Source organism: Solea solea, chromosome 14 (genome assembly GCF_958295425.1).
Source record: "Solea solea chromosome 14, fSolSol10.1, whole genome shotgun sequence".
Classification (NCBI taxonomy): domain Eukaryota; kingdom Metazoa; phylum Chordata; class Actinopteri; order Pleuronectiformes; family Soleidae; genus Solea; species Solea solea.
Genome location: NC_081147.1, coordinates 9,788,657 through 9,804,408, shown reverse-complemented (window position 1 = coordinate 9,804,408; position 15,752 = coordinate 9,788,657). Strand labels below are relative to the sequence as shown.

Sequence of the window (15,752 nt, the reverse complement as noted above, 5' to 3'; positions counted from 1 at the left end):
TAGTTCAGCTGACCCATCACTTTGTCAAACAGGGAAAATTAACAACCACAAATCGATGCAAACGTCTAGAGTTTCAATATGATGACAATTTGCAGCTCAGCATGGTCGCAAAATTCTCTTTAAAAATAAGTGAAGAAATAAAGGTTGTTGTGTCACCTAATAAACATTCCTATTGCTTTAATTAGTTGAGAAAGAAAACAAATAATTTCAGCTGCCACCAGGTAGCAGAAATATTTTTTTGTTCAGCAATTTATAAGCATCTAATTGGGCTGCAACATAACTGACAAAAAAAAGGAAAAAGATTCTACATTGAAACTAACAGTTATTGCAAGTGCTGTGACAGACTGACTGTCTGACTGTCGGAACCATTCACTGGTCTCCATTTAACGCTGTTTCTCTTACATATAGCATGTTGAGTGTATTGTTTTGCCTTTAGATAGTTCAAAGTATTTGGTGAAAAGAAATTGTTGGATGTGCAGCAAGAAGAACCTACGTCAATGTAAAACTCACTTCACAGTACGGCACATAATTTAATGTTTTTGTCCAACTGAATCTCCGAGGATGAGTTGTAAAGCAAAACATCTTATTACAAACTAATGGAATTAATGGAACTAATGGAGACAAAAACAAAAGAAAAGAAGAAAAAATAAAGAAATGACCATGAAGAATTATTCATCATTCTTCATCAGGGTGAAGAGCAAACGCAACACGGTTAAAAAGGACGACTTCAAACTTGAAAGACAAAGATAACTTCACTGTATGAATAACATATATATTCTCTATGAGAGCAGTGTGCGGAGAGTGTGGAGAAACACACACACACACACACACAGTCACAATTAAAGGCTGAGGATTTAACCTTAAGCACGGATGTTCTGACCAACAGTGATAAAAATAAGACCAGCATCACACAGTATTAGAGTATCCACTCGTATTACTATGCACCATGTCTTTATAAACACCATATATGAATGGTATAGACAAGTCATTCTCTCCCTGTGTGTGTGTGTGTGTGTGTGTGTGTGTGTGTGTGTGTGTGTATGTGAGATGAGATTGGAATCATCCAGGACATTCATCTATTCTGTAGCTGGTGAGGAGATTGAGTGGGGCTGGGTAATATGATGGCACTTTCACAAAGGATTACATTACTTGCTCTCGCTCTTTCCCTCAGTCCTCACATTTGATAATGTACAATGTCTATGTGATAAACTGAGCCGGTGTGAGATAAAGGACCGACACCCAAAGAGCAGCTTTTATGACTGCATGTTTACGTTAGATCGTGCTCAACTCAACTTTTACTTTTCTCGCCTCTTATTCGCCATCCACTTCTATCTCTGTGTCATAAACTACAGCTGCAGGACTTATTGGTAAATTATGCAGATTTGTCAGATTCATTTTATTTGTCATTTCGCAGCAGCTGACCTATCCGGTCAGACAGCCTTTTCATTCTGGGCATTACAAAAGTCCCCAGTGTGAATAGTAGCCGCCTAAAGCCAAGGCATGTCATGTATTGAGTATTGTCTATGAACACGTGGCATTATAGTAAAAATGATTAAATGTTTTTTTAAACGCATGCTGTGTTGTAAAAATAAAGATAAGGAGAACCTTTAGATAATGAAAAAAGGCTGCAATCTCAGAGCAGCTGCTGGCCATAGCAGCATGTGATAGCTGAATGTGGGTTTTAGTTTACTTCAGGGAGGTCTGCTGCCAATTAAGGTTTTTTTTTTGTTTTTTGTTTTTTTTTTTTAATCTTGAGTTTGTGCTCATTGATTTTTATTTACCACGTTTATTTTTATTTTGTTCTAATTTAACTAGATGTTACCTGATTCCCATGTTGCTTTTTGTTTGCTTTTCAAACAAAAAAAAAAATGGAATCCACAAAATAAAATCTTTGTTTATATTATATTATTAACAGTAAGTTGCAGTGATAGCTACCTAATATTCTACATTTTGTAAATGATACAGGTGTTATTTTGACAGACATGGGATTGCATTCCTGCTTTGGATTAAACGGTTTTCACAATCAGAGGATCCAGAGTAGAGGGTGTATGAAATCCAGTGTTATCTTTTAAATTTTTATCTCCTGTGGTTTACTGTTCACTCTGCTAACAGATGCATGAAAATATGCGCTGGCAAAATATGGGGTGGCTTTTATTGTTAAAAACTAGAAACAAAGGAACAAAGCTTTTTCACAAGAAACAACATATTTTTTGCAAATCACTTTTGAGCAACTAGAAGACATTGGGCTGTTTGATTGCATTGTAAACCAATAGACCAGATGCTCTTTCTGAATGTTTGTTCTTGTAAAGTGCACATGCTGTTCCCAGCAGTAAGGTGTTAAATAAAGGGCATAAATTAAAAAAAAACAAAACAAATACAGCACCTTTGTCTTCTTGAGTATTCACAGTGGAAGACAACATGGCAAGATGCTTCCAGACTCCATGGCCTCGTTTAGACTGCAGCCACGATCAGAATCTGATCTTCCTGACCAACTGTTCACATTATATTGCAAGTGACCTGATCTGATCCGTATCAGTCCATATAGTCTAGTCTTCCACATAGATTTCTATAGTTACAGGCCACGCCCCAGAAAAAGAAGTAAACAAAATAGACAACAGAAATCTGCGGCACAAACTTTCTTCTGATTACAAGTGACAGAAACGGAGGAGATGGCTGAGTTGTGCCACCTTTCGTGCTGCCATCACCGTGAGGTGCAGGCAGACCAGCGATGCCTCGTGCAATCGCATCTGTTGTTGATGCTTTTATCCAATTTTTTAAACTACTGTCTTCCACCGTGTCGATCGTTTAACGTGCCTGCAAATAACTTTCATCACTCCGGATCTATGTCATTGTTTTTTTCACTCGAGTCGCACTGCAAGGGACCCAGAAGACACTTTGAAATCCTATCAGAGAGACCGAGATGTTCAGATTGAAACAGAATCACAGTCGAAACCACCTCCATATGTGGTTTGAATCAGCTTTGGAAAAAACGGATCTCATGTGCTTTTTAGCTGTCCAGACTGCCAAACAAATCAAGCTAGATACAATCTGGATATGCTTAAAAATCCAATTTGGGGAGCAGGTCCATGTTGATGACAATCTGTGTGATCAGGATGATTGAAATAGCCTGGTACAAAGTATCTAACTCAACCAGGGATACATTTAAGGTCCAGTAGGTAAGAATTAATGACATCTAATGATGAGACAATAGATTACACCAACCCTTGGACTCCTTCCTTCTCCAAGCACTTCATGAAACTATGGTGGCCTGGTTTGTCCTTTTGTTCTGCTGGTGAAACATAACAGAACAAGATGGATGCCAAAAAAAAAGCAAGGCCCTTGCTCTAAGTAAATATAAAATGCTTATTCTAAGTCTAAAAACAAACCTAAAATGATTTTTATTTTATAGCATTTTCAGATATGGGCGGTGTATTTCTGACAATAAACCCTAGTAACTTTGACACACTGGACCTTAAAATCTTTCAACATACACTCCGTTTAACTGGATTGTGTTCATCATGTTCAATCATGTCATGTTTTGGTGGCTCCGTTAAAAAAGGCTTACTTTCAAAAGGACTGCAAAACTTATTTTCATGAAAAATCTGAGTCCACGGGCAAAAGCTGGCCCCTCGTGTAGTAGAGAGGCACACTACGAAAGAAAGAGAGAGAGGCAGGGAAGCCATAATGACAAAAGCGTGGGAATCTAAACTACAGTTGTCTGTAAATGCTCTCCATTACAATAAATGACTTCATTACAATAAAGATGTGTTCAGCCACCCTCTGTGTTTCAATGAGTATAACTGTGGAATGACTCGTTGAAGTGTGCTCAAGTAATAGAGCTTCCGATGCAGCCTGTGGTATTTACACTTATCCTCTCAATATGCCAGGTCAGGACTGCCTAAGAGTACATTTGTACCTGTGTACAGCACCTGAAATGCACACACACACACACACACACACACACACACCTGCACACAAGCCAGTCTGTGTCTACTCTGTGCTTATTAAGACATTGAAGCTTTTAGCACCTAGCAGCACTAATCCTATAGCCTTATGCTCACCACTGCTGCAGCCAAATGGCCTTATACAGAGCCCTCACTCTCTCCCTCCCTTGTGTGAACATCTGTGACTATTTGTGATGAATGGATGAGGCGAAAGAGGAGAGGGGCGAATGTGAGACGTTGCACCATTGAGGTCAGTGAGGAGAAAAAAGACAGAGTGAAGCGGAGACACGGAGAAGATGTGTGGGGTGGGTTTGGGGTGTGTGTGTGTGTGTGTGTGTGTGTGTGAGTGTGGATGGGGGTTGGGGGGGTTGCTGCGCATGAATTGCATACAAGAGCACCTGCATGCACTCTGCCCCTGCATTTACGTCCTGCTTGTCAGGCATGCAGGGCACGCATGTGCTTATGCGCGTGTGAGTTTCCATTGTTGTGTGCACACTGGCGTGTGTGTGCCCGCGTGTGCAAGGCCGAGGTAGGTTAAACTTGTACTCGTGAAGTGTTCCCAGAAGAGATTAATCATCCTGTGCTGGAATGCAGCATCGTGGTCATAAATCATCACCTGACCTCTCTCTCTCCCTCTCTCTCTCTTTCTGTGCCACACGGAGTCAGGGTAAAAGGAGTGTCATTGCATATCTGCAGTAAACAAACAGCTTTGACAGAAGACTGAAACATAGAAAACGGAGTTATTTATCAAATACTGGTGTCCATTTTTATGATCAATCAAGCATTACAGAATGTGTTAAGGTCACACACTTATGTGGAATGAAAAAGAAATCTATGATCCTTTAAATAAAGATTTGACATCTGGAAACCAGGAGAATTCTGTCATTAAATGTGCACAAGAAGTGGGTTTTTATTGATTTTTCTTGTTTTTGCTTGGATTCATTTTTTTTATTGAGCTTAACCACTCATACTTTTGAAACTGTCAATGGGATACTGAGCCTGAAAAAATGTGAATCCCAAACCCAGACATGGACAGTCATGCATAAGAACCCAAAACGTTAAATATGTTTAAAAATGTTTTAATGTTTTATTTCTATGAAGAAAATATGGCAAATACAAGATATTAAAGATGGCTAAAGTAAATTGCATTATTATATGTAGTTGCTTACATAAAATGAAGATTGTTCTGGATGCTGGATACACATGTATCCTATCTGCCTTGATACAAGAGACTGTGGCAAATACAACTGGCACCAATTATTCACGCTGGACAAAATTGATGTGTTGCAGAAAAACTCAATTTGAACATAATCCCTCAATTTGAACATAAATGCATTATATTTGAGCTGAAATTAGAGTTAGATGACATGATTATGTTATTCTAAAGTGTCATTGTCTTAATTAATTAGAGCAAGCAAATAAAATGTAGACTAAAAATTAAGTGGGGATGAGATAATTTGTTTCAAACTGAGTCCAAAAAAAATAGGTCTTTATATTTTAATTTCATGTTCATATTGACATGACAATATATGTATCAACAATAATGGTTTACATTATTTGTCCAGCCCAGTCTGGAACTGTCATTTTTAGGCTTCATCCAAACATGTCTGATTTTTTATTTTTTTATTTTGTTGAGTAAAACTCTCTAAAGGATTTTTACCAGAGAAAAAAAAAGACCCATTTTGCAAATCTCCAAATACATAGACACTGCTTCAGAAAGATGAGAGAGAGCACATTCTGAAGTGTGCATGAAATCACAAATTTGCACACTTTCGGGGGTTTAATATTCACTGCTGATTAAATTTGAATGATGCGTTTTGTGTCTAGACTTTTTATTAATATAGTTTACAAAATAATTAATTATTATTGTCCTAATTGTGTTATAATCTCTCTGTAGGCACGACATCTATCATATATCTGACTGTCCTAAAAGAGGGATTCTTACTCTATGGCTCATCATGAGGTTTGCTCAGTTTTTTTCTCCCTGTTAAAAGAGTGTTTTTTGGGGAAGTTGTTCCTCATCTGAACTGAGGGTCTGGACACAGAGGATGTTGCATCATGTACAGACGAGGGCTTAACGAGAGACATCGCAATTTGATTTGTGATATAATGTTTTTGAGTCAAGGTTCAGTTCTGTATTCACTACAGGATCACTACGGATGACTTAACTGTCATGTTGTATGACATAACTTAAATATATGAACTGTTTCCAACAGATATGATTTCATTTATTTGAATAACAAACAGGTAAAAAATAAAATAAATACATTTTAGCCTTTGTGATTTGAAAATTGTGTTGTTTTATACTGTGGTTTCAATTTGAAAAGCCCTTGGACATACTGTAAAGCCCACCAACGATAAGTGTGAATTCGAGCTACACAAACAAAAATTATTTGATTTGATTTAGATATGCAGCAACTCTTACAATAGGAATAGTTAATATTCCTCTTTCAGACCAATGACTGTGTTTCCAGCCATTACACAAACAATCATGGACAGGTGGGAGCCAGCAGACGCTGCCGAACAATGTTTTCATCAAATCTGTGCACCTCCCTACTGTGGGGGCAGGAAGCAAGCAGGGAGTCAATGCTACACTGTGTATTTCTGTACTCAGGTAGACGAAAAGAGCCTTCCTTGGTTATGTTCAAGTACAGGAAATTGATTCTTTAATATTAAAAATTCAACAGCTGAGTTTCATTACTTTTCGAAGCCTATTCCCTTTCCCTTGCGGAGCAGGAAAATATCACAGTTTATTAAATTACTTCTCTGAAAAGTCTCTAGGGATGCCATCTTAACTCCCGTCCTCCTTCACAAGGCCATTTTAGACTCTAACTAGGCATGTCTACTTGGAAAGAGAGACAGAAAGGAAACGAGAGGAATAAGCAAAGACGGACAGAAAGCACACTGAATTCAAAGAATTCATTGGCTGCTGCAGAGCTGTGTGGCTTCTCCATAGGCTGTGAAAGGCATGGCATTAAATGTTGCCACAAATCAAGGATAAGTTGGTTAGAGCGCAGTATATGGGAAAGCCAACTGCTGACTGGAATTGCTAGTGTGTGTGTGTGTGTGTGCGCCTGGATTCACTTTGTGTGTCCATGCAAGTTGATGCTTCTTTGACGAGTTGGGGTCACAGTTAAAGCAGTATCACATGCAACTGGCACAGCCCTTACTTTAAGTGTTCATACGAATACAAAAGGCTGAGGATATGAAGAAGGTTCACTCGCACAAAGGGTTGTCAAACATCACTTTTGATTATTTAACTACACTTAACGCTTCCTTTTGTAAGGACCAAAGGTTCAGACAAAAGGAATCAGTGCTTGAGTGGGTCCGGATCTGAGAGATGACTAGGCAGTCTTCTTAGGCACGAGTCAACCACAACACATATCCCTCTTAAGGGCAACAGAGGACAAGTCCACCTTTCACTACATTTCTCCAAACAGAAGAAGAAGCAGCAGGAGAATGTGTAATTTGTAAGTGAGACTGCTCGCCTCTCTACACTGATGGGAAACACTTAAAAAAACAAACAAACAAAAAAAAACCTGCACAATACTTCACCACAGTCAACAGATGGAGGCTCCTCTTGGTGATTTTGTATTAAAGTTAGCTTTGCAAAGTCAGCCAAGATATTCTGTTTGATTCATTGTGGCCTGGCAAGGCTCAACAGGCATTACACTCACTTTTGCTTCTTTAGTAGGAATAAGATTACTCCACAATAGGATTACTTGTTTCCCAGTGATAGCAACTGATGGTGGGCAACACATCAATCACTGGGACCTTAGTTTTGCAACCCAAAAAATGTTCCCATTATTGATCATATAAAATAGTAACCCATAGAGCCTGCATGTACCCGGGAGCATCTGGGTTTTCTTAGGTAAGGGTACAATATAATTTAGGTTGCACTTAAAGCTGCAGCGTACAATTATTGTTGATGTTTTTATTCTGCCTCTGTTTGATCTCATTAAAAAAAACTAAATAACATTGTTTGTATGTTGTGTTCTCCATCTGAAAGCTGCCTCTGCCAAGCAATACAATCAGACCTGACTGAGGGATTGTGTGTGTATAGTGTTCATTCCTCTCAAACTGCTCAACGGCTGAGTTTTTCTGAGCAGGAGATTTCACTTCTGAAACGTATGATGGGCATTTCTTTCTTCTTTGTGTTTTTAGTTGTACTTTACTCCCGCAATGTTGCTGTTGCCTCCATCTGCCTTGACATTAAACAAACCCCTTCCTGTGTGCAGTGCTGCAATGTCACTGAGTGAAACAAGATCTCAACACTGCTGTAATGACAAACAAAGAGAGAGTTGTTTGGAGCTGATAGGCTTAATCAGCACTGTGTGAACTCATTTGATAATGAATCACGTAACCGGCCTTTGTTAATGTCTAAATGTTATGCACTATAATTCTAAAGAGGAATGTTTATCAATGAATACATATTAAACTGTAATTGACAAACTTTGTGTCAAGGTTTGGACATTTTGTCCACTGGTTCAGATCAATGGTAGATAGTGTGGTTCATGCACATGAGTTGGACCATCTGCTCTTACAACTTAAATGTCAACAGGAAGCTCACATCAAAGTGCCACACGCATGTGAGGAAGATGAGATAAAACCAGTCAGTCAGCTGTCAGGCACAAGAAGTAAATATCATCCCACTGTGCCTTCACTTCCAACACAAAACCCCACAGGATCCATGGGCATGGTAATCCAAGATGAAGGCGGCCCTCAACAAGTGGCACTTTCTCTAAAGCACAGCTAATGCCGGGTGTCACAAATGTGAACGCACACATGTGCTCCTCACAGTCCTTGCAATGTACAGAGCAGTGAGGCCTAAGCTGCACAAAACGCCCTCTGACGAGCCATGAATACAGTCACAGAGGGTATGTGAGGTTGAGGTGCAAGGAACAAGCTTCAGTCTTAATCTTATTTGAAGAAAATCACAGGACAATAATTAACCAATAGCATCATTCAAAACTAAAGAAAGTGATGAAATGCCTTAAAAAACAGCACAATATTTAGCTCTGCTAAAAAAAAAATCTCACACTATTAAACCTTTAAAGCACAACCTCTGCCTTTGAATTACAGCAACTATTTATCTGAGTCTCAGTGGCTATTTTCACCACTGATATGTTTCATGGCAGCAATTCTGAGAATCACTATTCCAATAACAGGATATCAAGGGCTCTCTTTTAATGGTAATGAATGAGACACAAGGATCCACTACAACATATCTCTCTGCTCTTATCCTAAAATGTTACCATGTGTAAAAGCATCATAGCCTTTCCCCCTCATACGAGTGTGTATTTCAATTTTTCCTTTCAACTGATGCAATCATATTTAAGGATAATGTATTGTTGCATGTTGAGTTTTCCCAATTCTAACAAAAAAAAAATACAAAGTTGAAAGACAAGGTTTGAAATAGCCCTTTAGAAAGCCATGGGAGTTCTCGTCAAGTATTTTTTTTTTTCATTCTCTGTGGTTTCTACTGATCTTCCCACCAATTAATCAATTATGGCAATTAATCTAATTTGCTCCTTCATCAGCAAGTCTTTGTAATTTTAGCCTCTCGAAAAACCACAGCATGCTACTCGTACGTGTGACTAGGCAAGCTCCCTGAAGGAGCACAATTAATGTTGAAAGTTGAAATGTTGAAATATGAAACGGAGAAGACAACGGAGCATGAATAGATCAAAATGAGGAGTAGACGGCAAGAGCAAGTAAATGTGGACGGGGACAGTCAGCGGTCCCCAATTTTATAGATGCAGTAGAAATGAAGGGAGAAACCAACCTTTCTGACATTGTTCAAAAGCCTCATTGCAAAAATCCAAACCTGGGCAGACTTATATGAATTAAACTATTTCTAAGCATTTGTCTGGACGTATATTTATGAAGTCGATTTGAAAAAAAAAAACAAGCCACATGTTTGTGACACGCAGATAATGAGCTATAATAGAGCCACCAAGTGTATAGTACATTCTGTTCACCATCATGTCCTGACAATTACAGCAGCAGTATAAACAATATCAACCCCTCACAACATTGTCACAAAGACCATCATTTCCAGCCACCTCTCGTCGCTCTAAAGGTCAGTGTTCTTAGTTAATCAGTAGTGACAAGGGCTTGTTTCTGCTTCCATTACCACCTATCCTGCTCTGTCTAGTGTACCATGCAGCAGAGGCACTATTTACAATATTTCAAAAATGGTTTACCTGATAAAATAACAGTCATGCCCTCACCTCTATTCAGTTCTTAACCAAGCGATACACCGTTGTAAAAAACGAAAAGAAAGAAGTGGCAATTTCGAGCGGGAATAATTGCTTGTTTTATCCTCTCTCGCATCTTCATGGAAAAAAAATAAAAATCTAAACTAACCCCCCCAAGACTCGAGCTGATGGATTTAGGGTGGGTTTTCAAACTTGATAATGTTGCTATGGTTTCACTGTCACTGGCAACAGGGATTAGTGTTTCACACCTTGATAAAATGTCCAGGGAAATGAAAAAAAGTGAACACCTTGCAGCAAATAGTTTTTCTTTCCCCGAAATCAAACCAGTTAACTCGTGCAATCAACAAAGCACTTTACTGCCTCTCAAGTAATTACACCTGAGAGACATACACACAGCTTTTTTGTTTGACATCGGTTTACATGCTGCAGTGTCATTATTGTTGATCCAGTCTGAAACAATTAACAGAACGTTGCCTGTTTTGTCTTTGAAAGGAACTTTTGGCTCTAAAACGGGAACAAAATTGCATTGGCCTCGTCACAAGCATTCAGCCCCTCTATGTTGGTTCATTAGCTAAAACTGAGCCCGCTCTGAATTGTTAGGAAGGACGGAATGTATTAACTGGGCTCTCAGTACCAATACGAGCTACGGCTGTAGTGTGAAAATGGCATTAGTGGAATTGGACCTTTGAGGTTTTCTAATGCTATTTTCCATCTGTTTGGCTACGTGAATGTAGACAGTCCAATCGGCGTGGGGGGGTCACACTGGACACCATTGATTTTTGATCAGCCCCCACTGACTTGAGTGTTTGTTTGATGCTGTGTGCACGTTTGCTGCTGTGCGCATGCATTAGGGTTATTGTGCAAAGCCTTCAGTCTTTAATCCCCTAATCTGCTGAACCCTTGAAATCACTGCAGTCATCTGTCAGACGGGTCAGTGCGGGCTGCAGGGCTCAACACGAGCACACACATACTCACAGAGCCAAATACACACACACACTCAATGATAGTCATTTATTCAAAAGGGCCAGCCTCATTTCAGTCTAATGAAGATTGATGCTCCTCTTTCCAGGCCTCACAGGTGTTGCAGTAAAATGTATGTATAAATACATAACCCACATAGAAGAAGAGACTAGAGGGAAAGGAGATGGATTAACATGAAATAATTCATTCTCTAATCACATCCACATGTGTATTAACAAATATTCGGCATGCAACGTCTGCATGTGTAAAAATGTATGGTCCATCTCCATAGTAACAGAACAGATATAATCTAGATGAATAGAGGTGAAGGTCCAACAAGGACATGGACTCAAGAGGGCCCATAGAGCTCAGACCCTTGAGTCAAGTCTCTCAACCTCTCAGGCCAGTTTGTGTGCTTGTGTGTCTGGAAGTGTGTGTGCAGCCATGCCAAATGGGACACCCTGAGGGCTTGTCTGGAGATTGTGGTTGACGTGGCCTGCTGCTGTCCAGTGTGAGCTCCTATTAGCACTTAAGACTGCCGCTCACTACACATTCAACTCAGTGTACACACACACACACACACACACACACACAGACGGCCACAGCACACTGTCATAATCATGATGTCTGGTAAGTTAAAGCCTGACAGTGGGAAGCATCTGAGTGTGTGTGTGTCCATGTGGGCCAAACATCTTAAGTATAATTTCACGTCTCTGTATGTCTGTGTTTCAGTGTGCGTCAGTAATGATCGCAGGCCAATCTGAGGACTCGGCCTCTTTTTTTTTTTGAGTTGCATGCCCACGCCAAAAGCTCAAGATGGAAAGCGGGAGGCAGATCAAAGAGCGTGAGAGATCACACAGATGCAGGCAGGCTCGGCAAGAGCTAAAGGTGGAGGAGGAGATGGAAGAGCCACAGAGGGAAACTGCATCGGTTTATACTGAAGTGTGAATCTCAGCAGGGCACCTCATCATCGAGATCTGTGTCGCATCTGTGTGTTTGTGTGTGTTTTCATGTCATAAGGTGCCGGTGACTGCCAGCTTCTGGGATCTACAGCTGGTGTGTGGGATTCATCCCATGACACTCTGCTTGATACTCGGCTGACTCCAAAACTTCTTTTCTTTCTTTTTTTCTCTTTCCCTAATACAACCTTAAACTTTGCCTGCGCATATGGCATGAGATCCTTAACTAAAAGTCTCACTCATGTCCAATGAATATTCATTCTCAAGTGAGCTGCATCCTGCAGTGTTATGGTCCTCGCTGCAGTTTGAGGGGAGCCAGCTGGCCTGAGGCTTTCAGCATCTCCCTGTCACCAAAACAACCACAGCAGAAAAAGAAATAAACACACACATGCAAAGTGTGGAAGTATAAAGAAAAGATTGAAATTCTACACAACTTGCATGCACTGCACACATACACCCTCCACTGCAAGAATTATGACTTCTAATCAAAAACATGACAGCATGTAAGCAAGTAAGTGAAATACTAATGGAAACAAATTTTGTATTAAATAAAGAGTGCAGTCTATCAACTGGTGCGTGTGAATAGATAACAGGAGGTGAAATGTGGCGGTAGTAGTACGCGGCAGCAGCTGCGGCGGCCTGGCGGACGCACTCGCAGCTCTGTCACCCTCCTGAGGAGATGAGACAAGCCCTAATGATGGGTCAGACAGCCAATTAAAAACCTTTCTGCATTATTATCGTTGTCACAATGAAATAGAGACAGATTTTCCGAAGGACAAAGTCGCTTTCTCCCGCATGGACACAGCGGGAGAGATGTGCTGCGCGCTGCGGCAACCGCAGACGCGTCGGACAGGAGCTGCACGGTGGACTGAGCTCATGTCCCTTATCATCACCTTCACCCCTTTAAAAAAAAAAAAACTGATGACACGCTGGGAGAGAGAGAGAGAGACAACCAGGACAGGTGCGATTTTTTTTAAGATAATCTGCATGTTTTATTGTTGACATGCCGCACACATGCGCTGCATGCAGACATCTCGCGCCACAAACTCCTCATATTAAGGTCATCCCTGCTGGGGAACTACTAACCAGGAGGACAGATGCACAAACGACACTGCAGACACACTGAAGGAGTCCTGTGTGAGCTGTATCAGAGAAGCGCAGGCACACGAGGACCACAAATATTACCTCTGCCCTCCCCGTCCTCTAGTTACCACAAGGACTGTCTGCGTGCACACATGTGGTCACAGCACATGCAGGAGCTGAAACAAGTGAAGCGCGTAAATATGGTTTCCACGGGAACACATTTAGATACATTTTAAACACCACGTACCTGTTTCCAGCTATGCGCGACACTCACTGCATAATCCTCCTCTTCAACTTTAACTTTTCCCCCCCTCTTTCCTCCAGTCGACCGGCCCGAAGCTACTTGACACTTGTTTATTAGCTTTGCATACTTTTCTTTTTGCCCTGTCTATTTTTGACAAGCCGTTACTGCGCGCGGAGCGAGATGAGAGCGCGGGGGGTGAGCTGCTGATGGAGAGGGCAGGCTGCGAGCCTCCAGTGCAACATCTCACCAAATCAAACGGAGCAATCCATTCCGCGCTGATGGTCGTTGTGGGGGAACGGTGCTGACTGTGGAGCAAAGACGGAACAAAACAAGGCGGACTAACGCAGATGTGTGCAAACGGCACGACTGCTCTGGATTCTCTGCGGAAAGATAGGAACGGAGGGCATGATCCGAACACGAGCGACGGCCGAGCGGCGAGAGCTGCGCACAGCGGCACCCGGGGAGCAACGAGCCACACACACACACACACATACACAGTGTTCAGAGGGATGACCGTGGCTCGCGGCGCGCGTTCACAGCCAAACCAAGTCAGTGGTCATTAACAGCGCGTGTCGGGAGTATAATCTCTCCTGTGAGCTGTTGTTGGCAGCAGCTGCATCACTACAACATATGCACGGGTGACATTCAGAAGTGATGACATTCACAATGTCAACGTTGCGCGTGAATATATGTTGTAGTTATAAAAAAAATATAAATATATATAATCATTATCATTATCTCCACCAAAGAGGATGTCTTCACCTGATGGTTTGTTTGTTTGTTTATTTCATTGTCTGTTTGTGTCAAAGGCTTCTGATCTGATTTGCTTTGTGTCTTGGGGCAGAAAAGAGACCATGCATGATACATTAGCTTCAGCAGTTTTCCTTACATGGCTTTTAAAAAAAAAAATCCCCAGTTTTCCATTAAATGAAGTGGATTTTGATGGATAAGAATCTGAAATATTAAGGTTTGGATTGGACATATACAGTATATCCACTCTTCTGTGTAGGACTGGGCAGCAATTCAATAGCAATAAATGAATTGTGACATCATTTTTCTTCAACATCAACATACGGTTCAGCATTTATCGATATAATGTCAACACATGTGTTGTGTTTTCTACCTATAAACAAGATTCAAAGCACAGTTAACTGGTTTCCACAACTTTTACCCAAGACCAAAACTTAATCTTTATTTGTCTGATATTTTATCTTGATAATTGTGATACCATGATGAGGTTTTTGGCCCAGACCTACTACTGTGCCATTCTGGTGATTTATTATTGCCAATTGTGCTGCCGTGCCGTGGAACCATGCTGAATATTATTACTTGATTATTCACATGTTTAAAGATATAGTGGAATGGCAGTTCCATTGTGTCACATAAACTTGGAGCCACATTGCCATATATTTAAAACAATGTCTGCTTTGTGTGTGAGGATCCCCCTTCCTTGGACTATAGTACTCATTATTGTGGTCCTCATGCATCTCTTTTTAAAGAGTGCACCCACTGCACTGCAGGCTACTGTTCACATTAACACACTGCCTAATGGGCTTTCTCGGTATTAGCAGCAATAGAAAGGTGCAATAACGGAAGCACGCAATTATGCACCATAACTAGGGAAAACATTGTTAACAGTTACCCTCTTGCTTCTCAATCTCCAAGCTGTAAATGCATATTTCCCAGTGGAGGTATGATAATAATGCCCGCTTATTTGAAAACACCTTGTAAAGAGAACCTTGTGGCTCTTTTGATAAAGATTTCATTTCAGAGGCATTTTTATGCATAACTGGGGAATGGCATGGGACATAAACCTCCCACTTTTTTGGTTTATTTATTTATTTTTGTACTTCTTTAACTCCTATCTGGGCACCGCAATACATTATGCAGCTCATCACTGATATATTGATTCTGACAAGAAAAGGGTGTCAGCTCCCGGGATAAGTAAAACCTCACAACTTTGACTTGATTTGAATTCACAAATGGCACGAGCGAAGGGAGAAAAGCAAGAAGAGGGAATCATTGCATCTCTAGTGGGTAACACAGGTGCAGTATGAGATGGAAAATGCAGATGAGAGAAAGATGGTGCACTGAATCATTTTAAAGTCCCCAAGTGATACCCTAAAAAACATCTTGTGAGTTGGGCTCATAATCATGCAGGTGCAGCTTGTCCGGGGGTTTGCACTCTTCCCTCGAACCGGCCACTGTTTTGTTTTCTTAATGAGCCAATAATAGCTCTGTTAAGACACAAGATAAGTTTGATGACAAAAGCATTGCAGCATTTAGATCACATAAAATTGTTATTCCCCAAACCACGGATCGATATGAGTGTCATAAAAAA

At 40.7% G+C, this 15,752-nt stretch overlaps 1 protein-coding gene across 1 annotated transcript in view; it reads right to left on the bottom strand.

The window, feature by feature from the left end:
* tenm2a (teneurin transmembrane protein 2a) overlaps positions 1-13,826 on the bottom strand; it is a 206,692-nt gene extending 192,866 nt beyond the window's left edge. The window contains exon 1 of the mRNA XM_058649424.1: positions 13,415-13,826. The gene's annotated coding sequence lies outside the window, so the exon portion shown is untranslated. The remainder of the gene's footprint in view (positions 1-13,414) is intronic.
* Positions 13,827-15,752: the final 1,926 nt, after the last annotated feature.